General features: G+C 45.0%; 1 protein-coding gene across 3 annotated transcripts in view; it reads right to left on the bottom strand.

Annotated features, from left to right (window-relative positions):
* The window catches only part of Gprk2 (G protein-coupled receptor kinase 2), a 46483-nt gene that overhangs the window by 12214 nt on the left and 19566 nt on the right, over window positions 1-14703 (bottom strand). The gene's annotated exons all lie outside the window — the stretch shown is intronic.

The following is a 14703-nucleotide window of genomic DNA, read 5'->3' as shown; positions in this document are numbered from 1 at the left end:
TGGTCTCCACTGTAGTAAAGACCCTGATATAGCAAATATTTTTCCTAGTCCAGGTGACTTTACTATAGAGATGTTCTACTGTAGTTCCTAGTTAATTTGGCTTCACGGAATTTTGTTACCATTTGTTACCACATTTGGCAAAATGGGTAAATCATGACTTGCAACAACAGCTCTGGGAACCGAACAGTGACCCCTGTACTTCTGAACAATGTTAAAAAACAAAATCTGGAGACAGGTGTGCATATTTTGCATAATCTGGATTATTTTTGTTCTGTTTTATAGACCTCTTTCACAAATCCTTTGGCTTTCCCACATAGCGCGTTGCCCCAAACATGGCCACCAGAAAAACAGGCACAAAATGCTAAAATTGTATGTTACTGCTCCATAGACACATGTAGAGCTGCTAGGGGAACTATGCGAGCATGTTCTGCTGCACAAATCATGCAAATTATGGCCATAATATGAAGTTTCAAGAAATTGCTGTTCCATCATTAGCCGGGTATGCAGCATGGAGGTGAAGACGCATGCCCTTTTCGACGTTTTGGATGTTTTTTTCGTGAAGTTTCCAGAGCAAGATTATTATTATTATTATTTTTATTTTTTTCATGATTTAAGTTAACAAGTTTCGCATGCATTTCAACGGCCATCTAAAACGGTGCATTTTAGTAATGTTATAGCAGAATCATAAATATTTCATTTGATACAAATTTTTTCTGCAAGTAGCCTGCTTTATTCCATGGTCCTGGAGAAAATAACACACACACAAAAAAGGAGAAACATATATGGAAGCCATATTTTCAATAACGGGCATTGTGCCACATTTTATATATAGTGACATTTTTTATTAGTTTCTTATTTTTATATTCTTGCTTTTTAACATTTTATAATTTTCTTCTCGGAAGGTTTAGATTTTTTTTTCCATGTTATGTACAGACAACCATGACGTCACGGAGATGGAGATGCAGCGGTGCTGGCGACAGGAAGGATTTTTGCAGTGTAGGCAAAAGATTGGACCTTCCGCATTGGGTATACCACGTTTCCAAGCGTAATTCGCAATATTCTGACAAGCTATGGTGCAAATGGTTGCGTCGCGAGCATCAGCACCAGTCTCCACAAGCTTTTTGTGGTCAAATAGTGATAAAAGCGATGGGCAAAGCAACCAAAACAATGAATCACCTTGACAGCTAACAATGCACTTCTGCAAATGTTTAGGAACTTGATTGGTTTATTTGCGACTCTCAATCCTGATGGTTGCTCTTCGGTCGCACGTGCGGCGAATAGGGCAAGAAAAAATGCCTGCAGCTTGCTCACGTTCTGCCATGCTTTCATTCTAAGTATAGATGTGATGTCCCCTGTACATCGAGTGGAGGGGAGCCACTGTCAGACCCCGTTAACCAGCGCTACTGTCAGTTCATGCAGAAAAGGACACAAAACCTGCTGCCAGTCACTCTCAGTAGTCACACCAAGCCGCTAAAGGCGATGTTCCATTAGCAGCCCAGACTGAGAAGTAGCATGACGCATAGTTTTTTTTTTCCTCTTTTCTCACTCACGCGAGCTTCAACAAGTGACTACTTCAACACCGTTCCTAGAAAGCGATTAAGCATAACTAGAATTCTAAAAAGTCACGCAGTGTTATTTCCAATATTATCGAAATTTTCTCATTAAAGGTTATTTAGAACCTTACGAGCATACAAAATACCATGCTGAAAGCTACAAGAAGGTGGCATTTGGGGTTAACGCACCAAAGTGACATCAGCTGTGAGGGATGAAAAATTAGTTAGTAGAGTAAGATGCAAACCCGAATAAAAATTTGAAGTAAGACTATGATTTTGAATATGAAGCTCAGCACAGTGAGAAAGTTTTGCTAGAAGCTCGAGGAAAACATCTTAATACACACTTGCGCAGAGTAAGTGAAATGTTCTTGCGGATCTCCATGCATACATGTGGACAAAGACCTCAACTGCTGCCTCAAACAAGTTTCATCGAGCAGAATAAAGCATGAATTAAGTTTGCAGCACACTCAGCGATATTACAAAGGCAAAATGTTTTTATTCAAAGTAACTGCATGACTTAAGTTCCCAGTGATTTTTCTGCAAAGATGCTTGCAGAAAACATGTCAGAAGGTTTGTCATATGGAAAAGATCTTTTTTGCCGTCCATGCAACTGTCCTTCGTGCATGCACTATCAATAGGCCCAGAAATTCATAAGTGGAGGTGATTACAGTAGAGCCTCTCAATAAAAGTCAAACAGCAGAAAACTTTATATAAGGGTGTTTACTAGATCAGTTGTTGATAAAAACATGGCCTTGAAGATGCTGTCAGGTAATTAAATGGCTTTTTATTAAACATGTCTTGTTGCTTTAAATATAAAAAAAAATTCCAAAAATTTCATCCTTCTCTTTGCGCAATATTTTTTTCCAGTTATTCGTGGAAGTACCTCTTAAACATGAATACAGTGAGGCTACGAATACAACTGAGTTTGATTTCACGAACATGGCTAGTCTTCCACAGTTTGTCAGTTAAGAGACAATGAATGAGAAATGTATGCGACAGTTGAATGCGAAAAAACCGCACATGCTGCGCCTCCACTTCTTGCTACTGCTGCTTCGTGCATCATAGTGCTGTGAGCGCTCAGCTGTTTCTTCCCGTCCCTACTTCTCTCCCCAGTTTTACTTTCTGTTACTTTCTGAACAGATCGCATCATCTTAGGCTTCTTCGATTTGGCTATACCAGCTGCACCAGTTCAAGAAGTGCAGCACCGCCGTCCTCGTTTTGCCAGTGCAGGAGTAGTTCTGCGCATGGTCCTCGCCCATCACGCACTCGCTCCGGAGGAGGTGTAGAAAAAAGTGCAGCATGGCTACGTGCTGCTCAGCCAAGTCCAGACGATGCTGTGCATCGTTCTGCAGAGCTTCATAAAGTCCGCCTCCTTTAGAACCCAGACGGTTTGTTGCTAACGGATTCGCGAATGTTTACATATACAAGGCACAGTGCAGGCCACTTATAACAATATTGAGAAAACCTGAAAATACGATTGTTATAACCGATTATCGTTATATTTGGACTGGCAGAAAAAAAAAAAAAAAAGCTGAAATAAACAAAGAACACCCACATATTTTCACATGCATGTAGGCTTGCCTACTTGCTAGAGATGAGTAAATCAGGTTGAACAACGCTAATCATCGTAAAGAGCACTAAACACTTTATTTGAGTATAGTACATCAATAGCCATAAAATAACTTAAGCAGAGGTCGGAAATTCGCGCTCGCTTGAGCAGCAGCTGAAGCTCGACAATCACTGTGAGCATCGCTTCCAGTAGCGTGTGCTACGCTGGTGGCAGTCCTTTTTGCGTGCACAAAACTGATTAGCGACTGGATGAACTGAAGGACATCCCTAGCCTTGATGATCATTAAAATCGTACCGTTCGAATGTCCGTATTTTTTCACGAGGCTTCCAACCTTGAAACCATGCCAAAAATCCCAATAAATCTGCCATTTCATCTCGTGAGCTATCGCGCCGCCCATCAATGTGGTCGCCGCCATCCTCCACAGGATGCAGAATCGGCGATGGCGATGACGATATGGCCGCAGCAGCACCATTTGCGCGGCTGCGATTGCGATAATGATAGTGCTCATTTCCTTTAGTTTTCGCCGCATATGTCCAGTTTTCACATCACTGCCTTCTTAATATTTTATCTTTTATTGAATATTCAGTCAAATTTTCGTGGTAAACATTTATCGGACAGCGATTCGTTGTATCCGATGTATTGCCGATAATCGATCGCTATATCTGGTTTATTTTTATAGCGTGTTGCACAATTAGTGGCACGCTGTAGAATGCTTCTCCCAACTAAACCGCAGAATCCTCGCAGTTCAAATTTCGCACAGAAATGACATTTTGTCATTAGTATTTTTTAATACCAAACTTGTTTGGAGTACTTACCTGATTCAATCAAAAGAAGTCGGATGTTCTTACTGTATTCGGCGGCGGCGAAGCAAAAGACACCACCGCCCCAACACTTACACCAGAGGTGCCATCTTGTGCAACAACCTTTCGTCGCCTTTTGTTTTGTTGTGACAGAGTTTGGGGAAACAGCACAAGATGGCGCCTCTGGTGTACGCGTTGGGCGGTGGTTTCTTTTGCTTCGCCGCCGCCACATATAGTAAGAACATCCGACTTCTTTTGATCGAATCACGCAAGTACCCCAAACAAATTTGATATTAAAAAATACTAATGACAAAATGTCATTTCTGAGCGAAATTTGAACTGCGAGGATTTCGCAGTTTAGCTGGGAGAGGCATTCTACAGCGCGCCTCTAATTGTGCAACGCGCTGTACATAGGAACAATGAGAAAAATGACAAATCTCATGAATTTGATCATTATAAGCGATATATTGCTATATCCGGAATCGTTATAAGTGGACTGCACTGTAGCTGTGCTGCATGCTGGTGATTAATATTTTGTTGGTGGTCAGGAGTGGTATTATACGTAGTTAATTGTAGCGGTACGTGGCCACGATACAGCATCTTCGCGCATTTTCCTATGTGGTTTCTTTTTTTGTATCATGTTTGGTGGCACTGCCCTTGACCTAAAAAGACGGGCAGGTGCGAAGAGAAAGCAGTTGCGATCGAGTCATTTCCGCCATGCCAGCATGATTTGGCCGCTGAGTGATGTGAGAGACACGAGTTGACACCAAACTTAATAGTCGCTCACAGATTACATAAACGTTTGTGAGTAAATGTACACACCACAGAATGAGGCATATATGTCTTTTCAGAAGCAGCATAGATTTAAACTAATACTCGCGGCAACTGCTTACAACTTCAATTCTCTCGTACCCAGGCGCATGAATGGCATCTTCGCAGACGGATATAACGATCGTGCAGCCACGCAAACAATGGTGAACTTGGCACCATTGACGCCACTGCCGCCACAGTTGTCGTCACTTTCCGAGTGCAGTTGGCCTACGCAAGCTTCGAAATGGGCCATAGTGATCAGTGCTATGGCAAGTGATGTATTGCCATGTATTGCGTCCACATTGACGTCTGCTATAGGTTGCAGAATCCTACACTTGCATACTCGCTTTGGCAGCTGCCGTTGCACACTAGTGTCCGATTTGGCTTGCAGCCAGTGCAAGCCAAATCGAAGAGATCACTTCTTTCCACGTTCATAGCCAGCTTCATTTGTATGTTTTTTTCCTAAGCACCTCTTGCTTTGTTTCATGGCTTCAAGGTCCATGTAGTCCACATGATGTTGGCTTCTCCTCGGAGCTGGTAAAACTGGTGGTAAAACCATTAAAAAAAAAAATGCTTTTTTTTTTTAAAGAGAAAATTACCATGACTCTAGGTCGCGCACATGCCGCTATATTATTTTGTAGGAAGTATGTCGTCACAGCCAGATATACTTTACTATAACCCAAAAACCTCTTTACTGTAAAGGGGAAAAAAAAATGTACAATTGTCTATGGAAGATGAAGTGGGACTTCAGTTTCACTTAACTATACCCGAGTTTACTATAGTAGGGTTCTACTGCAGAATTTGTCTATACATAGCACTTTATTTCATTTAATTTAATCAAATCGCCCACCGTAGCCACGCTGTTGCTGGCAACTATAGAAGGGGAAGAAAGCTGGCACAGCTCTTCACCGGAAATTTCCATCAGTAGTAGGCAGAAAAAGTGTGGAACTACTCACTAGGCATAAACCAAAGTTCTTCTTAGCAGAGTTGCTGGGAGCAGTGTAGGCATGCCGAGTTTTTTCTACACTCCGGCGTCACTACCGATTGTAGCTCCACATTGTTTACAAACACGAAGCACAAATAAAATGCTTAAGCAAATATTATTCAAGTGTATGAAAGAACATTTAAATAGCTGCAGTTTGGTATCTGTTACATTTATATATGGGTGTGTTCTGATAAGAACGATATTGAGGCTCCATGACCATTTTTTATTTTCAATGAAATTTTTATATATTGTGGGCAAATGTCTCGACACAAAGGAAAGAACCTTAGTTTTGCAAGATATGCAGTAGATTTCTCGGAAAAAAATCCTATATCACTAGAGGTGAAAAACGCCGTTTTTGCCATTTCAAGAAGTTGCAAGTTTGGGGCCCGGTTGCATACACACTAAACATTTCTCGTTAATTATTTTGTAATGAATAAATGTATGCAACTTTTACTAATAATAACGCTAAAAAGAAAGCGTTTTGCTGCAATATGTGTTTTATTAAAAAATCGCGAACTTTGATTCAGGAGCAGCGCGCTGCACAAAAGTCAATTTTTAGCCCTTTATTTTGGCATGATGCTCCTAAATTTTTCCGCTGAAACTTTTTGCCTGCAATATGGAGGGTATATTCTCTATTTCAAGCAAATAGTGCAGTTGTAAGACTGTAAAATTTTTTTCCATGGCACTTCAAACTCTGCTGAGGTTCAAAAATGTCAAAAAACGAGCAAATTTAATTTGAATAATAATTAAAAAAAAAAACGTTGATTTTTTTTTAATTTATCAGAATGATCCCACCTGTCTCGTAATTATAACATGCTAAAAAAGTGTTGCATTATATTGTTTGAAATTATAAAAATAAATACAAATATAAGTTAATGTTTTCATTCATTGGAATTCCTTAAAATTTGCTCTTGGAAAGTGTCTTTTATGAAACTTCGACCAGGCTAGGTATATTTCTACATATTCAGCAGTGTAGTTGTCTATACGCAAGTGCAAATTCTTTGTGTTTTTAGCCATCATAAAAGACAAAAACTTGTATTCACTTTGAGAACTTGCATGACACTGGGGCATGTTTGACTCACAGCATACTTTAGATCGCAATTTTAGAGCTCGGACATTTTGTGGTAGTCTAGATATGTATTCAAGACGCGTGTTGCTGCTCTCAAGGTATCTTCAAAGAGATGCCACTGCTCGTGACTACAGCCGCTCCGTAGGCGTATAACCCCTGGCACATCCCGGCTGTGATAGCACCCCTTTTGCCGCCGCCGCTGCGTGGGGAGTTAAGCTCAATTCCATCGATCTTAGTCGCAAACTACCTCTTTTCCGAACGCTTAACATATCTGTTTGAGCTATGGCCTTACATGCAGCCCAATCTATCGTGAGCGGATGTTATCGGGCTTCGTATTCGGTGAGGTCGCTTTTTCTCTCAGGCTTCTCCGCACGCTTTAGAGCTCTCTCTGCGAGAGTGCTTGGCACATCAGCTCATAAGTACTGCATGCGGCTTATACAATAACAGTGTTGCCGGTTCATAACCAGTGAAGTGCGACAGGAAAATGTGCCCTGGGACCTGCGTCTGCTAACAGCGATTATTCGGAAGACACTTCAAAAGAGGGAGCATTTCGCACCATGAACTATCCGAGGCGAATGTTTTACGCTGACTACTCAAAGAGACACAAGAAGAAAATTGAAAGTGGACAAAATTTTCAGTGTAGTGAATCTCAATGTCGCGGCTCTCAGAAAAGTCCTTCTTCCCGAAGAAGCTCTCCGTATGCGTGAAAGTGACGTAAGCTGTCAGACCTGTTACCGCTGCTACAAGGAAAACATTGATAACATGCAGAGAGACGGCATGGAAGTAGGTGAAGAATTCTTCCCAGAGCAGGAAATTGTGGAAAACTTAAACGCCAGTGTCAGTCTTTCTTCCGAAATTTCACCCTTCAAACCACCGAGCATTGTGAAGAAACGTCTAAGACTTTTCTATGCAAAGTGAAAGCAGCGAGAGGTGACAAGAGTGGTGGTCAGGGAAATCCAGGGCCGAATTACGTACCGCTCACAGTGACAAACCGCTCACAATGCCTTGCTCCTATTGGTCGGCCCTAAGCGGCAGGCATATTGAATTTTTGCGCCACCACAGACTTCACTGGTGAGTGCGTTTTACGTCACGAACACAACTAAAGTGATGACGTTGCACACGCGCTGAATTGTGACTAAAATTGTGAGCGCAGCGGAGTAGGCACAAACCGCTCACAAAGTTTGTGAGCGAAAATGGCGGCTGTTTCTTTACCTCGAGAAACGGCGCCTGGGACCGTGGCGTCGGCGCGATCTATGACGGATGGCACATGAAGACTCGTTTGATTTGCCGGACGAGCTGTCCGACACTGTACAACTCGGGAGCCGGCTGAAAGGGGAGCAGCTGTGCGACGATTGCCGACAAACTCGCCGATGAACGGAGGCTTGCTGGCGAATGCGTCGTCACTGTGATGGCATGCGCCGCGTTTTTTCGTTACTGGAGGCTTACAATTTCCGTTGGGATCGTAATACCGTTGGCATCCCACCGCCATCCGTCAGAAAGTGCGTGCATCGGGAGCGGAAGCCATTGGGCGGCATGCTGATTGCCGTCAAGGCGCCGTGGGGTGACACTCGCCGATGAACGGAGGCTTGCTGGCGAATGCGTCGTCACTGTGATGGCATGCGCCGCGCTTTTTCGCTACTGGAGGCTTACAATTTCCGTTAGGATCGTAATACCGTTGGCATCCCACCGCCATCCGTCAGCAAGTGCGTGCATCGAGAGCGGAAGCCATCGGGCGGCATGCTGATTGCCGTCAAGGCGCCGTGGGGTGACACTCGCTGATGAACGCAGGCTTGCTGGCGAATGCATCGTCACTGTGATGGCATGCGCGCCACGTTTTTTCGCTACTGGAGGCTTACAATTTCCGTTGGGATCGTAATACCATTGGCATCCCACCACCGTCCGTCAGCAAGTGCGTGCATCGGTAGCGGAAGCCATCCGGCAGCATGCTGATCCCGTGGGGTGACACTCAAACAAGTCGCAAGGCAAGGGGATCAACGTTGTGAAAATCGCAAAAGTGAGCAGACTTCGGCTTTTTTTTTTTTAATGCGTGTGTCCGGCTATGAATTCTGAAGGTCACAGTAAAGTTGTGCCGTGCCTATTTTTCCTCAGATCTGCGACACCTACATGCGCATTCTGCTGGCTGAGGACCCTCGCTGCCTAGAATCTTAGAATCTTACGTTCTTACCACGTACGACACGCATTCGTCTGGCGGTATTCTTCCACTGTGGACATAGGCCTGCAGAATGCCTGCGACTTTTTCCTGTGTAAGTTTTAAAGAAGCCCTGCCGGTCATCGAACGACCTAGATTATATGTATTGAGCAAAGTATCAGAGCAGCAAAAATAGCTTTGTTTTGGTTTATGGGGTTTAACGTCCCAAAGCGACTCAGGCTACGAAAGATGCCGTAGAGAACGACTCCGGAAATTCTACCACCTGGAGCTCTTTTCAGAGTGCACTGACAGCGCGCGGCACATGGGCGTCTTGCTTTTCTCCTCCATCGAAAAGCGGTTGCCTCGGTCAGCATCCCTGGGCAACAGCAGTCGAGCGCCATAAATACTACACCATTGTGCACAGCCGGGCAGTAAAAGCTCGTTAATTCCAACTTCACGGGACCAGGAAAAAAGTTAGAATTATCGAATGGCCTCGAAAAAACTGACCAAAACCATTTGTATTACGGTAAATGTACTGTATTTAGTCGCGTAACGAACTCGCTCACATAATGAACCCACCTAGCCCCAATTTGTGCCTACGAATAAAAAAAAATTAAAATAATAAATAAAGGCGTCAGTCGTTAGCGCGTCCCTCCGTTTTGCGCTGTCACGGTCCACAACACATTTCTTGGCAGTGCGCGCCGTGTTTATTTTTGACTGTAGCTCGGGCAGGGGGGAGGAAAGCGAACTTGGCAAAGTGCCAGCGCTTGTCCGATTGTGCAAGCCTTCTTTTCAGTACGTTCGCTTCATCATGCTATGAGAGTCTACTGCCACTCCAATCATCGGAATGAACGGTGCTAAAAGCCGGCGTCATGATCGCGGCTGACTCGCGTGCTTCCGTTGACGACTGATGGGTGGAAGGATGGATGGCTATCGCAAAAAAAGTTCCCGTAGTGCCCGTCCGAGATCATAGCCTTTTATGGGCGTTGGCTGGGACCGCGCTGACAGTACTTATCCCTATTCCCAAATTAACAGGGTTGGAATTAACGAGTATTTAGTTGCGAGCTACGGAGGTTGCGCAGAAGGGAGAGCAGGCAGCCGCCGCCGCGCGGCCATGCACTGACCTTGCTGCGGCCGCCGTCCCCTCCCTCCAACGCCGCCGGCCGCCACGCCGGTCATGGCGCCATTCAGGTTTTACCCACTCTTCCATGGCTTTACCTGGTTCGATCTTCTGCCCCCGTTTTAGACGTGGCAGCCTCTAATTATGCCTACAGATCGCGGAAGTTTCTTTACTTTGGCCGCGTGATGTGCGTCAAGCCGCCTAGATGCGGCGGCGCATAGTTCGAATTATCCGTAGCGAAACCGACTCGCGTTCGAATTAACGAGCTTTTTTATACACAGATCTCTATGGAGCTTGGCCGGACCAAGTAGTCTAGTTCGAATTATCCAAAAATTCGAATGATCGAGGTTCGAATTAACGAGCTTTCACTTAGATGGTTATTGAGTTTACATCTATTGCATTTGCTGCCTAAGAAACTGTGATGTTTGTATTATGAAAACAATCAGCACATTGTTTATGTTAATGTGATGCTACAGGGCTATCCTTACAACGGTGCTCGCTTAAGCACTATCACGAGTTGTTGGATCTGTGAATGTTTAGCAAAGACAGGCTGTGCGCTACTTAATATGGATCTTCAGTTGTATAATACATGTTATGCTAGGCTCGGATGAAGGTGGGCCTAAGTGGATGTAATTTGTTTTGTTTGTTATGCAGGGGACAGTGCACTACCCACTGGAGTCACAGCTGCTTACACCAGTGCGAAGCCATCCCAGCTCCAACTCGCTTTCCCTTCCTTCCTATCGCCTTGCAGCCTAGTGCAGTTGGCTGTGTTTACTAGTTATGTGTTCAGTTCAGTTCAGTTCAGTTGTCCAGTCATGTCCGACTCTTCGTGACCCTATAGACCATATCACGCCACGCTTTCCGGTCTCTCACTATCTTCCTAACATCACATAACTTCATCTGCAGCGACTCGAGGATACCATCTAACCATCGCGTTCGCTGCCTACCCCTTCTCCGGTGACCCTCAACCTTTCCCAACATCAAATCTTTCTCCGACGACTCCTCTCTTCTCATCAGATGACCAAAGTAGCTGAGCTTTAACTTTAGAATTTGACCCTCCAATGAGCAGTCAGGGTTTATGGTCGACAATATCGACTGATTTGATCTTCTGGCAGTCCAAGGAACTCTCAAGAGTCTTCGCCAGCGCGTCAATTCTTCGGCGGTCAGCCTTTTTCACAGTCCAACTCTCACATCCATACATCACAACTGGAAATACCATAGCACGAGTTATACGGATCTTGGTTGGCAGACTAATGTCTCTGCTCTTTACTAGGCGGTCAAGGCTAGCCATGGCTCTCTTTCCCAGAAGTAGGCGTCTCCTAATTTCATGGCTGCAGTCTCCTTCCGGGGTTATCTTGGAGCCCAAGAAGAAAAAATCTGTCACAGCTTCCACTGTGTTTAACATGCATGTGTTATGGCGAATTCCAATCGCAGAACTGGAGCAGCGCGCACGCTCCATCACAGAACGCCTCAATCCGGCGGAGAGCACGCTCCCAGACTCTGCGTTTAGAATACTCTTGCTCTGGCCGGAGCAAGTAGGTGGCGCTCGCGAGCAAACGGTGATGGAGAAAGTACCCATCATTCCTTGCACTTGCCCGCGCTTTTCGTGCGCTCGCGTCGTCTGCTTTGCAAGCCTGCAGCCTTTATTCCCTTTGATATGGAGGTTACACCAGCCGTTTACACAATTATATCCTCCTTGCTCGAAGAGCCGAGCGTGGACACACAAGGTAAGACTCCTTCAGCACTTTCTTTAATATGGAAGAAAACTTCGGTTCACGTACCGAATGTTTGCAGTCTTCCAGAGCCGAGCTGTAACGTGCGCGGCTTTGAGTTTACACGGACGATGGACATATAAATAGTTGATTCTTGATTCTTCGACAGATGTGTCGGAACTGCTGCTCTCCGACTCGCTGTCCTCAAGCAAAGCGAGCGCAAGAGCGCGACGCGAATCACCATCCATGGCGGCGGCAAATACTGATCGTCTGCTATGGAGCGGCGCGTTGCCTCTGAAGCCAACGCGGCGAGCCACCGGAAATGGATGCGCTAGCTAGCGCATGCGCAAGCGCCGCTCGGAAAGTCACGTCATGCAAACTTCCGGTCGGTTCCCCCGATTTTGGCAGAGCAGTTTTGACTGCTCCGCGGAGCGACCCTTGCTCGGCAATTGCTCCCGTTCTGCGTTTGGAAGACGCGATCCGTGTTCCGGATCTGCGTTTGGAAGACAATTGCTCCGAAAGGAGCAGAAAACGTTGCTCTGGAAGTGCTCCTGCTCTGCGATTGGAATTCACCATTAAACATGCTTAAATGGGCAGTATATATTTGCGATACTGCGATCAGAAAATATCATTTCAGGAGGAGGGCCCACAGCCCATGAGTGCGGGTGACGGTAGTAGGGGTGTTTTGATGCACTGAATACAACCGAACATTTTTTTAGTACCACGCATATTCATTACAGATAGTAGTTTTATTTCTTAGCCACGGCATTTTGCTCGAGTATTTTTTATATTACAAAAGAGGTAGAATAATATATACAAACACACTTTACCTCTATACCTTCATGAACAGCGATTGTAGAGCATTTTCATGTGTAGGACAGATTGAATTACTGGGCTCGATGTGCCTATTCTCTTTCATATTGAAGCTACCTGACTACAAACATTTCGTGTGTATAATATGCTTACATATCAGAAGTGACAATGCCAGCAGGGTGGTATACGACCAGAGATGCTGAGCAGTGTGAACTGCTGTAGCAGCTGCAAGGAGATTCGTGTACAACTGAGTGCATGAGTGTACTGCAGACTGGGTGCAACAATGATTGCTGAATGACTCGAATATCTTTGCCGGCAGAAAAATAAGTGTAAATATCACAGATGCATCGTTGAGGCGATATGTCAATAGTGTTTACTGCGTAATACATGCAACTGTGACTACATGCGACCACATGTGAATATAACAAGGCTGCTGAATAAAGTAATTTCTTCCTCTGTGAACGAACCAAACGGAGCATAAACATCACAGCTTCTCTGCCTCTGACCCAGGCTAAACAACCAACATCAGCAACTGAATGTGAACGGTACGGAGAACGGAATATTAAGACACGAGCCCGATGTGCGCAGCGTTCACTGTATGCACGAGGAGTCCATGGTGATGGGTCACCATGTTGGCTTTCGTTTCTCGTTCTGCACACAAGTGGCTGATAGCTCTTACATAGCATCTGCCTTACTGCACTTGCCAGCTTTCCTCTGTTGGTAGCCTTCGTAGTCGTCTTGTAGATTCTAGAGATACCAAACCGCCGATCACATACCTCCCACGTGTGGCTCTTGTCAGATAGCAAGCATCGACGGACAACACGAACATGAGCAAGTTGCATTCGTTGATTTTCGTGCCAAGCGCTTCTACCATGTTGATCACTGCAGGTCTGTAGCCTTCACTGCCTTCAATAAGATTTTTGTCGGCTACTAAACCCATCCACACGGTAGCTCGATTTTAGACGACGCGTGAAAAGCAGCAAATAGCCGAGGAATCAGCTGTTCTTTCGGAAGCCGCCATGTGCACGGTTTGACGTCGTCAGCGTGCCTTCGCGGCAGCGTAGGTTACTGAAGGGAAGATTTAATTGCAAAAGTAATTCTGCTTGATGTTATTGGGTTTTAAAAACATTTTCTTGCAAGATAAAACTTTGCTCCTTTTATTTACTGCATATTTATTGCACCGTTTCACAAAAAGTTATGAGACGGTTCCTTGTCGAGTTCGGCCAAGGTTGCGGCAACGATGTAGCAACAGCGTTGGCCACGGAACGGGCGCTTCAGGGACGGAGCCATGCTACAAGTCAATGGTAATTGGACGATTTCGCAATCCGTCGCGATTGACGTCTCAAGATCACGTCATAGCCATGTCAATTTGACATCACGCTCACAAATGTGTGAGTGAAATTGTGAGCGGTACGTAATTCGGCCCAGCATTGTGAAGAAACGTCCAAGACTTTCCTATGCAAAGTGAAAGCGGCGAGAGGTGACAAGAGTGGTGGTCAGGGAAATCCGATCAGAGATACAGGCAGCATATAATGTCCCCGGGACTTCTGTTGTACCAGTAGACGAGTGTGCGAATTGTAGTAGCTGGGAAAGCAACCTTCATGCCGCCTACAACCGATGTTCATCATTTCAAGAACGTTGCCAACTGCTGACACTACTACCATCCGCCCCGACTGTGAAAAATGTACAGGTCATCGTACCTGAGGCAACAAGGTACATAATTCAAAAAGCGAGGAAGATGGCAGAGCAGATGGTCCACTTTCGAGAGATTCACTAGGTGTAAGCTACAGCAGGAAGACATTACCGCAATTTTAGAATTATACACCACGGATGAACTCGACTGCTCCAGACAAAGTCCCAACAAAAAAGATGCTATGCAAATTCAGAGGGACGGGCAGAAAGAATGGGTAGCAAAACGTTTCATGACACAGTCATTGCGAGAAGCTTACCGCCGGTACAAGATAGCTCAACCCGCCTCTAATGTTGGACTCACAAAATTCATATCCTTGCGTCCTAAATGGGTGAAGTGCGCTCTGCGGTGGCAAGTGTGTGTTTGTGCGTGTTAAGCAAACTTTCAGTTGTGCCTTGTAGGACTGCAGAATGCGTCCGGAAATTCCCTCTC

This window comes from Amblyomma maculatum, chromosome 1 (assembly GCF_055883805.1).
Source record: "Amblyomma maculatum isolate TAMU_Amacu chromosome 1, ASM5588380v1, whole genome shotgun sequence".
NCBI lineage: Eukaryota > Metazoa > Arthropoda > Arachnida > Ixodida > Ixodidae > Amblyomma > Amblyomma maculatum.
The sequence above is the reverse complement of the archived record's forward strand: the minus strand, read 5'-3'. Positions and strand labels throughout refer to the sequence as shown.